The following is a 10814-nucleotide window of genomic DNA, read 5'->3' as shown; positions in this document are numbered from 1 at the left end:
TGTGCCTGGGCTGGCTTCAAACGTTAATCCACAGATCATAGGTGTGAGCTCCAGTGCCCAGCAATGTTTAACTTTTCTGAGTTCTTTATATTCTGAATATTAATCCACTGCTAGATGAATGGGAAGCAAGGATTTTCTCCCACTCTTTTGGATGTCTTGTACTCTGATCATTGTTTCCTTTGTGCAAGAGCTTTTTAGTCTGGTGTAATCTCATTTGTCAATTGTTGCTCTTATGTCTGAGCTACTGAAGTCTTGTTTAGAAACCCTTTGCTGAGTGGCAGACAGCTTTCTTAGGAAGCACAAGGTCTTAAGCTCAATCTGCAGGGCCTCCAAAAAAAGATGGACACAGAAAATCCTAGTCTGTGCTTGTGTCTTTTAAGTGTTTTCCTCTAATGCTTTGAAAGTTTCATGTCTTCCCTAAGGTCCCTTGATCCATTTGAATGAAATATTTTTTTATAGGTTTCAGCCTTCTATATAAGGATGTCCAGTTTCCTCAGCCTCATCTCTTAAAGGAATCATCTGTTCTCCATTGTATGCTTCTGGTGTCTTCATTGAGATTCATGTGGTTATAGGTGTATGTACTTATGTCGGGGCCCTTTATTCCACTCTATAGCTTATGTGACATACATACAATTGAATAATAGAATGTCTCAAATCTCCAAACATAAAGAAAAGGTATTAGAAATAATGAAGAAATGACATTAGAAATATGATGAATAAATATGCATGTGTTGAAGTCCATTAATAGATACAACTACTATATGCTAATCAATACATTTTTAATTTAAATTTTATGGTAACGGTGAGGTACAGTGGAGTTAGAGCTACAGAAGTCAGGTAATGAGTGCATTTCTTTCTGAACAGTGTTACCCCTCCCTCAGTTTCTCCTATGATTTCCCTTCTCAAGCACCCTTCCTCCCAAGTTGTAAAGTTCATTTCCAATATAATGTCCTGTGGGTATCACTGTTGTATAGGTTCACTCTTTGTCTGCCTCTGTGATTTCCCTTCCCTTCCCCAAATCAATAAGCTTACATAAAAGACAATGAGTGCAGAAATCAAAAACAGCAACAACAGGGGAAAAAAAAAACGTATCAATGTATGTGAATTAATGTACCTCCTATCTGGCAAATATAATGTAACCCTTCTATTAATTACAATAAAAATATATGAAAAAAACAAAGGGGAAAAAGAAAGAAATGCAAGCCATACAATAAAAAACCCCCTTGTTTCTATTTCTTGAAGTTCATTTCGATAAGCATCGTTTCCTATGGTTATATGCACATAGCTACTGAGTCATTGTGATCGTCTCCTAGGTTATCCTCCTCTGTTCTTAATGTGTGAATGCTTAGTTACTCATGTGTAAGTGTACTTATTTTTCTTTTACGATCCATTGTATTAACTTGTAGATTTATAGACATATTCTAGTTATTACCAATAAAAGAAACCATGCAGCTTATGTTTCTTTGGATCTGCCTTACTTTGCTTAATACATTTTTTCCCAGGTCATTCTATTTCCTTACAAATGGGGAAATGTCATACTTTATGATGAAAGCACAGAATTCCATCATGTAGCTATATCATATTTTCTTGGCCTGTTCATCCACCAAGGAGAATGTGGGTTGATTCCATCTCCTAGCTATGGCAAACAATACTGCAATGAGCATTGTTGTGCTAGTGGCTTTAGTGACGGTTGGTGTGTGGTCATTTGGGCAAATGCCCAGGAGTGAGATTGCTAGTCATAGGGGAGCTCTATGTTTATTTAGTCCTTGAGCTTCCAAAGTGACTGAACAAGTTTTTACATTCCTGCCAACAGTGTACTAACCATATCCCCTTCAGCATCTGTTATTATTAAATTTCTTGAAAATGGCCATTCTAACTGGGGTGAGGTGAAATCTCAATCTTGTTTTGATTTGCATTTCTTTTATGGCCAGTGATATTGACCATTTCTTCATGTATCTACTGGCCATTAAGTAATACATTTTAAACACAATTATTTTTATCTGTGTATGTATGTACACATACTAAAGATATATGAAAACATGCTGTTACACAATAATTTGCATGAGTTCTCCTTTGACTCTATCATATTTCATAATACATTTGTATATGCATGCATAGCACCCAAAATATTTACTTACATGTTTATAAACTACTTATAGCTTCTACATATGAGGGAAACATGCAGACTTTGTCTTCTTGGTGCTGCTACCATTAGGGCCATCAAAATGTAAGGTTTAAGGCTGGGCATATACCAGGAGGTATGTGTTTTTAAATCTCTCTGTTCATATTGTTGAATAGAAAACTCAGTGTATATCCACAAATGGAATTACAACTTTGAAAACTCTAAGGGGAAGAAACAAAATACATTTCCTGTATCCTTCAGGTTTAGTAACTGAGATCCTGTGAATTAAACAGATAAAACAAACAATTAGCAAGACCTGAACTCCATGTTTATGCTTGTGAAGTACATACATGGTATAGTGTTCAGTGATGAGTAATTCCAGTGGTGGCTAGTGTGTGAGGCTTCTATGTCACCTTTATGGATGGAGGGGAGGGGAAGAAGTGCACTTATGAGAAATCAAGAAACTCTTTACAAGTTAAGTGGACCTATGGAGTATTTGAGTTCCTTGATTGTTTGTGTAGCTATGGGAGTAAGTCACTCCTGGGCTCTGAGAAGATTCAAGTTGCTCCAGGGAGAGGGCACTTATGACATTTCATATCTTCTAGGAGCCTGTGCTTTTAGACCGATAAAGGATTTTAGGAACTGAAAAGGTCTTCATCTCAAAACAATTTTTATGCCATGATGACACATCCTAGGGTGTATATACCAATCCCCAATCAAAAAGAAACAAATCATTTGAACATATAACACAAGTTTTAAAAAATGCATACAGTGTGGATTTTTCTCTTGTTCATTTTACAGAAAAAGACAGCTCATTTTAAGAAGTCAGTTGACAATGAACTCTGAGAGCCTAGGGGATGGAATTCAATCATATAGTATCCCCTTAGCATGCAGGAGATCCTGGTTTGATGTGCAGCATTGCAAACAAAGAAAAAAAACAAAACCTCCACTATTCCACAATCTCTTTTCAATAGCCAACCATAGACATTTTTAAAGCCTAGTTATATGTTTATTCCAGTGGATGAACTGATGGATGCTTGACCGTGGAATTGCCTTCTTGGGCAACCTCAGCAACAGCAGGAGTAAATTCCGATGTCAGTGGATGTTGACAGGCGTCTCTCATTGGGCAGCCAATCCCATAGTACCTTGCAGCAAGAGATGGGAGGGGAATCTAATGGCCCAAGTGGTTCCTTGTTTCTGATTTTCACCTCTTTGGCTTTTCGTTTGTAGTCACTAAAACTTAACAATTTTATTTCTTGCTTGACATAGTTTAAATCTACATAATAGTTTACCCGGATGATTTATTCTACTACTGACTGAATGTTATTTTCTCCACTGGAAAGTTAAAATGTTAGAGCCAGTGTCATCTCTAAGTTGATTGTGTGCATATGGTCCAGAGGAAGACAAAAGAGGAGCTGACTAAACACTAATGAAGTAGAAAATAATTACATTTTCTTTAAATAACAGTGAGTCCTGTAGCCTTTGGAAACACTCAGCTTTAAAAATTTTTTTAAATCAATTTTTTATTCCTTATGCAGCAGCTTCTCAACAATGGCCTTGAAATAATGTCCTTGTTCTTTGGCTGGTGAAGTTTTCTTTTCCATGGCTGAAGGAAATTTACTTTTAAATTGTCCTGGAAAGAAAGACATTTTCCCTTCACTTTAGTTACAGTGGTAATTTTGGAAAGCAAAGGCCCCACAGAATATTAATTCTTGTGGGTTAGATTTTTTTTTGCATGTCATCTTAATTGCAAGAATGGGAAATTTGATGTAAGTTGACCAATAAATAATTCCCACATGGAAACTATCTACATAGAGATGTTGTTAAATGATGCCAGGCCTGTAGCTTCTATATCTGATGAATGTCATCCATCTAGACTTCTCTCTGGTGCCTTATCTTGGTAGATATTTCTTCAAAGGCTTGTTCTCCCTCGGCTACCCCAAGGCCCCTAAATGCTATTGAATAACTGCCGTTTTATATTTATGTTTCCTTGAGGACTCTTTTGAGCCAGTGACAGCATCTGCTTCCTCAGTCTGCAGGGCATTAAAGCAAGAGCTACACTTGGCACTGTATGATCTTATGTCAGATACTTTCACTGACTGCATTTAAATTAGTTTCTTCTCTGCTTCTCAAGAGAAGTGTTTTCTACACAGTGACGTTGATAGATATGTGCTCTCATAAGCTGTGTTCATAAATGCACAAGAAAATTAGTCTACAATTTTGAAGTAACATGCTATATTTTCCCTGTTTTCTTTTCTATTTAAAAGTGAAGTTTTGCCATTAGCCAAGGAATGGAGGGATGAATTCTGCTTTTTATTTGTTAAAGCAGTAAAGGACAGTTGAACAGTGCTTTTGTGCAGGATTGTCTATTTTTCAGTTATGAAGTGAAGACATTTTATCTGTTATAGAGTTTATGCCATGTAAAAGAATTTTATATAAAAACCATTTTGTGGATCCAAGCTGTGTTTTCAAACTACCATCATTTATTTTGTAGAAATTTCATTTCTGAGATGACATTTGTAACAGCTTCCTCCAAAGTTATTTCATAATGTTAAAAGAAGAAATCATGGAAATAAATGATTTATGGGGCGTATTTCTTAAGTCTGTTGTCATTTGATTTAAGGATCCTGTATCAGTATTGCTGTAGAGCTTTGTGGGTTTATGTTGTTGCTTTAGTTTTGAGATCTCTGTGGCCCTAGGAATTCTGGACCTTTGGATCCTCTTGGGAAGAGTATTTACTTAAGACTTGCTAGTGTTTGGACAAGCCCCACCTATATTGTGAAGGATGATCCACTTTATCAAACTTAAATTCAATGTGCAGAATAGTATTTTGTCAAATGTCTATAAGCCACAGCCTCGTCAGATTGACATGTACAATTAGCCATCATTCTTAAGTAAGTGGAGCCATATAATCTTAATCCTTTTGTGTCTAGCTATATTTGTCATTATAATGATAAGATTTTTCCATGTTGCAACATCTGTCTGCCTGTCTGTCTGTCTGTCTGTCTGTCTGTTTGTCTGTCTGCCTTTCTTTCTTTTAGTGTGGAACAGAAATACGATATTTGATTTATGCATTCATTCGTTGCTGGGTGCTTGGCTTGCGTGATGTTTTAGCTCTTGTGATAGGAATATTGGTTTGAATGGTCTCTTCAGCCAGGTGCCAGTGGCTCAAGAGGTTGACTAATGAGGATTGCAGTTCAAAGGCAACCTGGGCAAAAAAAGTCAGTGAGAATCTTATCTCCAATGAACCAGCAACCAGCCAGAAATCTCTATGGTTCATGGAGGTGTGACACAAATGGTAGAGTCCCATCCTGGAGTGAAAAAGTCAAGAGAGATCAAGCATGCACACACACACACACACACACACGCACACACGCACACACACACACACACACACACACAGCACCTCTTTTGGATAGATGTCCAGAAGTAGAATCGTTGAATTATATATGGTTCTCAGTAGTTTTTATTTGAATTCTATTATTGGATGTTAGTCTTCTTGAGTTGATTCTATAATGTTCTTATTCCCTCACCTCCCCCACCCCCTTTTGACCTTCCTTTTATTCTATTTCCTTTATTGTGACATTTGACTTTCCTCCATTCATATTTTTCTTTTTTCCTTATTTATTATTTAATTCATTCATTTTTGACTTCAACTCCATTTCTTATTTATGTTGAATGGGTATTGCTGGAAGTTGAAGCATGAATCAATTTTTTTATTTTTGACTTTTATTATTCTGTGAGACTAGTTGTTTTTCTGCCCTTGAGTGAATTTTGAGGTCATTCTCATAACTTTTAGATCACTAAAATTATAATTGATTAATTAATTTTGATAGAAGGTCTACCTAAATGTCCCACTGTGATCTCTAACTCATGATCCTTTTACCTCTGCTTCCCCAAGTGCTGAGATTCCAGGCATGTGCCATTCTGCCCAACTGCATTACATATTATTTTAAAAACTAAGTAGCATATATGTTTTCTAGTTCTATTGGCAGATATGAAATATGAGTATTATATATAATCATAGTCACTTGTGTTGAAGTATCAACTTCCTGAGTTCCTGGTCATGTATCTCCACCATTCCAGTGTTTTCTAGTAATTCTAGCCGCATCTGCATCCTGCTTCTGTTTTACTCTTAACTGGCTACACTGGAATCCTCTGGTTTTCTCTTTGTCAACAAGCCCCTTAAGGGTTCTCATCACTCTAATTATCCAATGCCTGTCTATATTGCACAGTTATTGAGTATGCTTCCATTGAATCAAAGTGACAGAGTTCATAGAACAGAAGATTAGTGATTCAGTGAAGCAGCTCCTAAAGTGAGTGCTGAATGTAGAAGAGAGGCTGTTTGTTGGCAGGGCTGGCTTTTTTCCTATCTGGGCTAACATCCTCCTTTTTCTTCCCTCTTGAGTGAGGAGGGATGGGGAGACAATTTATCTCCTAGCAGTTGCCGCTACTCAGCAGGCATCACACAGAACATTTTCCTTCTAATGGGGTTCTGTCACAACCATCCTACTCAGATCCCCAAAGGGTGTCTGAAAGCTGACCCCCCATATACCCAGGGGTCTTAACATAATACAGAGTAAACTCAGTGTAATTAAAAAAATTAAGAAGAAAGACTAGTTTGTAAAATATTTGGCTCACCTCTCTCAGGCATATTTTTAAGCTATAAAACTGGAAGGTATGTTTTATGGGTTTTTTTCTCCTTCATAGCTCTATAAAGTCACAGCTTTATTGGTGGTGAGTCCCCTGTGTGAAACCAATGTTTGATAAGCAGATGATCATTTTATTTCCTGGGAGAAAAAAAGGGGTGCTGAGTTTTATTGTACCTAATCATCCTCTCCTGAGAGCGAAGTTTGGAGTGCATCATACTTTATTTTCTTTGACAGAGAGGAGCTGAAAATATGTCTTCCTCAGTAGTCTCACTTGAGATATTTTCAATCATTTGAAGTTTTAATTTCTCTTGTGGGGATCTTGGGAGTGATTTCTTAAATACATTTACTTTTTGTATCTGCTTCCTAGGTACATTTCTAATGTTTCCTGGATATTGTGTTAACTTGGGTTATAGTGTTGATTAGTTACGGTATTTTACTACTATTGATATAAATGGCATTTTAGCTCAGAATCCCAAGATTAGCTCTTTCTTCTTGGAACTACTGGATCAATGTTTGCTTGCACACATTGCATTTCTTTTTATCTCAAAGTTTATTGCCTACCTTTTTACCCTGTCCATCCTGCCTACATTTTGCCAGTATAGGTACATGAGTTCTAGCTCTTGTGTTTTGGCTTGGCTTTTCTGCTTATAGCTGGTGTTCTACCATTTGAGCCACACATCCATTTTGGCTTTTTTGCAAGTTTACTGGATATAAGAATTTGGGGGATTTGTTTGCCTAGGCTGGCTTTGAACTATTATCCTTGTGTCTTGACCTCTTAAGTGGCTAGGGTTTCAGGTAGGGGCCATGGACACTCAATGAGACTATTTAACTTTGACTTGTATAGGAAATTGACTTTCTTTTTCATGTAGTCTGGCAACTAGTTTTGGCTTCGTGGATTGCTGAGCCTAGAAGATATAGAGTTCACATCAAGACTCAATAGGAGTCTTGATGCAGTTGGTAGGATCTATTTCCCAGAGTCAGTGTGGCATCAGAGAAGAGGTACAGTGGCTTAGGCACTATCTCCTCAGGGATCCCGATAGAGGAATTTTGCAACTTCTGGTGCAGAATACTCTCAAAGTATCTTATACTTCAGTGAGCCCATCAGAAGGACAGCATTTTGGCTCACAATCACAGCTCAAATGATTAGATTTTCTAAATTATTAGGTTATATAATTTAGATGATTAGATTATATAATCATCCTCTGAGCTTAGATATGTAGGGACAGAGAAGATTCCTTAGGAGAACCTTTAGTACAGGAGTATTCCTTAGGGATTGGTGGGCAAGCTCACCTGTTTTCAGTTTCTCACATGTGATGAGATGTCTGAAGTTTTGGCTTTGTCCCAAACCATTCCATGAAGTGAACAGTCCAGTGGGTTCATATTGCCAAATGATCTTGCTTCTTCTCTCTAGGCCTTAGCTGGCTACAACAACAAGAGAGGAAGAGGAAGAAGGAGAGAAGGAGAAATAGAAGAGGAGAAAGGAAAGGGAGGGAAGGAGCTAAGAGAAAAGGGAGAAAGATATAGGGAGAGACAGAATATGAAACAGAGATGAATGAAGAAATAATATGAAAGAGAGATGAAAGAAGTAATAGCTTTGGAAAAAAGGATTGACTTAAGGATATAATCTAAACTTCTGAGTTTATTAAACTTAAATTTTTATTTCTTAGTGAAATATTAATCATTTATTGAACATGTGCATGCCTGCAACAATCCTGTGGCTTCAATTCAGAGCCTGGGTGCTGCCCCTGAACTTTATTTGCTCAAGGCTAGCGTTCTATCACTTGAGCATAGCTCCACTTTTAATTTTTGTCCTCTCCAATCACAGACATTCCATTTGAAAACATACTTTTCACCTCCTTTTGATGCCATAGTGTCTTAATTTATTTCATCAAGAATGGTTTTAGTAGGAAGGGGTTTGGGAGGGAAAGGGAGACAAAAACATGAGAAGGGGCATCAAGGTTCAAGAAGCAATGTACCCACTACCTGACAAATGTAACTGTAACTCCTCTACACATTATCCCAACAATAAAACACACACACAAAAAGAATCATCTCAAAACCTTGTTCTTTGTTTCCATCCTTTATGACCTTATGTACATCGGTTTTGAACTATTATAATCCTCTGCTAGGAGAATCCCAGATGTGTACTAATTATTACAAATGAGGGAAACCATGGAGTCTATGTTCCTTTGGGTCTAGTTTACTTCACTTAATATGATTTATCTTGTGTGATTGTTGTTCTTAATGCACTATGTTATTTCTCTTCTCTTTCGTTGCCCTTACGGTTAATCTCATATTGTTACTTTATTGGATTGTGTTAGCTGGTATGTTGTGTATACATTTATTTGTTTATTTGATATAGGAAAGGGAAGGGGGGAACAAGATGAGAAGGGATGGGGGAGGGAAACACGATCAAAAACATGAGAAGCTATCAATGTGTGAGAAGTAATGCACCTACTCTCTGATGAATGTAACTGTAACCCCTCTATAAATTACAAAAATTAAAAATAAAATAACTTTCATAAGTTACCTTGTTCTTTATGGAAAGTAAATCTGCCCAGCTTCTTGCACTGCCATTCCGGGCATTGTCCTTGGGTCTTGACTTCTGGTGAGGATGCGGGAAGTAATCAACACCAGGTACTAGGTAGGCTCACAATAGAGGCAGAGGACCTTTAATTTGATGGAGGAAACAAAACCCTGGACTTGCCTTCTTCTGCTCCCCTCCTGACTTAGAAGTCAGAGAGAAGATGTTATGGATGATTTGCCTTTCAATGACATGCTCTCAAAAAATTATTGTGGATGTAGGAACAAGATTTAGTATAAGGAACTCTGCCACTTCTTGCTAATCTTCAGTCATTTTGCATTGAGCCCATAAATTGTCCCTTCTCTTAGTCCTTTCTATCTTTCTGAAGTAAGGAGAATCAATGGAGAAAAAGGATTTAAAACTTATTTGAGTTTGGGATTGAGTCCTTATCACATTGCTCAAAGGAATCAAGGAAAGTTCATAACATTGTTCTAATTTCTTTTAGCTGATGAGCTGAACTTTCCTATATAGAAATCCATGCAGAGGGGCCTGGAGTTTGGCCTAGTGATAGAGTGCTTGCCTAGCATACACGAAGACCTGGTTTTGATTTCTCTGTTCCATATACATAGAAAAATGCCAGAAGTGGTGCTGAGGCTCAACTGGTAGAGCTCTAGCCTTGAGAAAGTCCAAGGACAGTGCTCAGGCCCTGAGCTCAAGCCCAGGACTGGAAAAAAAAAAGAAAAAAAAAAGAAATCCATGCAGAAACTGGCTTACATAGATTCCATGCTCTTATTATATTTTAATAAATCAATACCAAATGTATGTCTACCCCCTCTTCATTTTTAGATTTCTCCCAGGGGTATTGATTATAAAAAGGTCCTGATCTTTAGAGAAGATTCAGAAGAACATTGAATCCTGTCTTAAGAAAAACATGTAAGTGAGCTGCCATTCCCTTTCTCATTAAAATGACAGACTACTTATAAAGTATATATATATTAATATGTATATGTGTATTTGATTGACACATTCAATTCCATAGTTAATTTTACCATTAGCTATTAAATCAGCCTCTGAATTGCCATCTCAGCAAACAGAACAGTAATGAAAAATGTAAGAAATGACATTCTTCCTATATTTCTCAAAAGAAGAAGTGCCATAGAAAAAATAAGTTGAAATCTATTCACCCCCCCCAGCACCTTCTCATGCATTATTTCACTGGCTGATATTGGGGCCAGTAAGGAAGAGCTAATAGCTACACATACTCCTTTTACGTCAGATCATTGACGACAGTATTTTTTTTTCTCTCCAATGAGATACAAAGGTTGAAGGAAGGAATTTAAGGAGATAGAGTGTGTTTTTGCAAGTGTTTGGCTTTATGTGACCTTGGGACAGCTAGTGACTGTTTAGTGGGCAAGTAAACAAATGGATTGAATGTTAGGGATGGTGGATCAGAGGGTGTTGATTACCAAGTCAGCAAAATAATGGTAATGGTAGCAAATGAGGGAATAAGTAAAAT

Source organism: Megascapheus bottae, chromosome 7, assembly GCF_031878675.1.
Source record: "Megascapheus bottae isolate mThoBot1 chromosome 7, mThoBot2.hap1, whole genome shotgun sequence".
Classification (NCBI taxonomy): domain Eukaryota; kingdom Metazoa; phylum Chordata; class Mammalia; order Rodentia; family Geomyidae; genus Megascapheus; species Megascapheus bottae.
The sequence above is the reverse complement of the archived record's forward strand: the minus strand, read 5'-3'. Positions refer to the sequence as shown.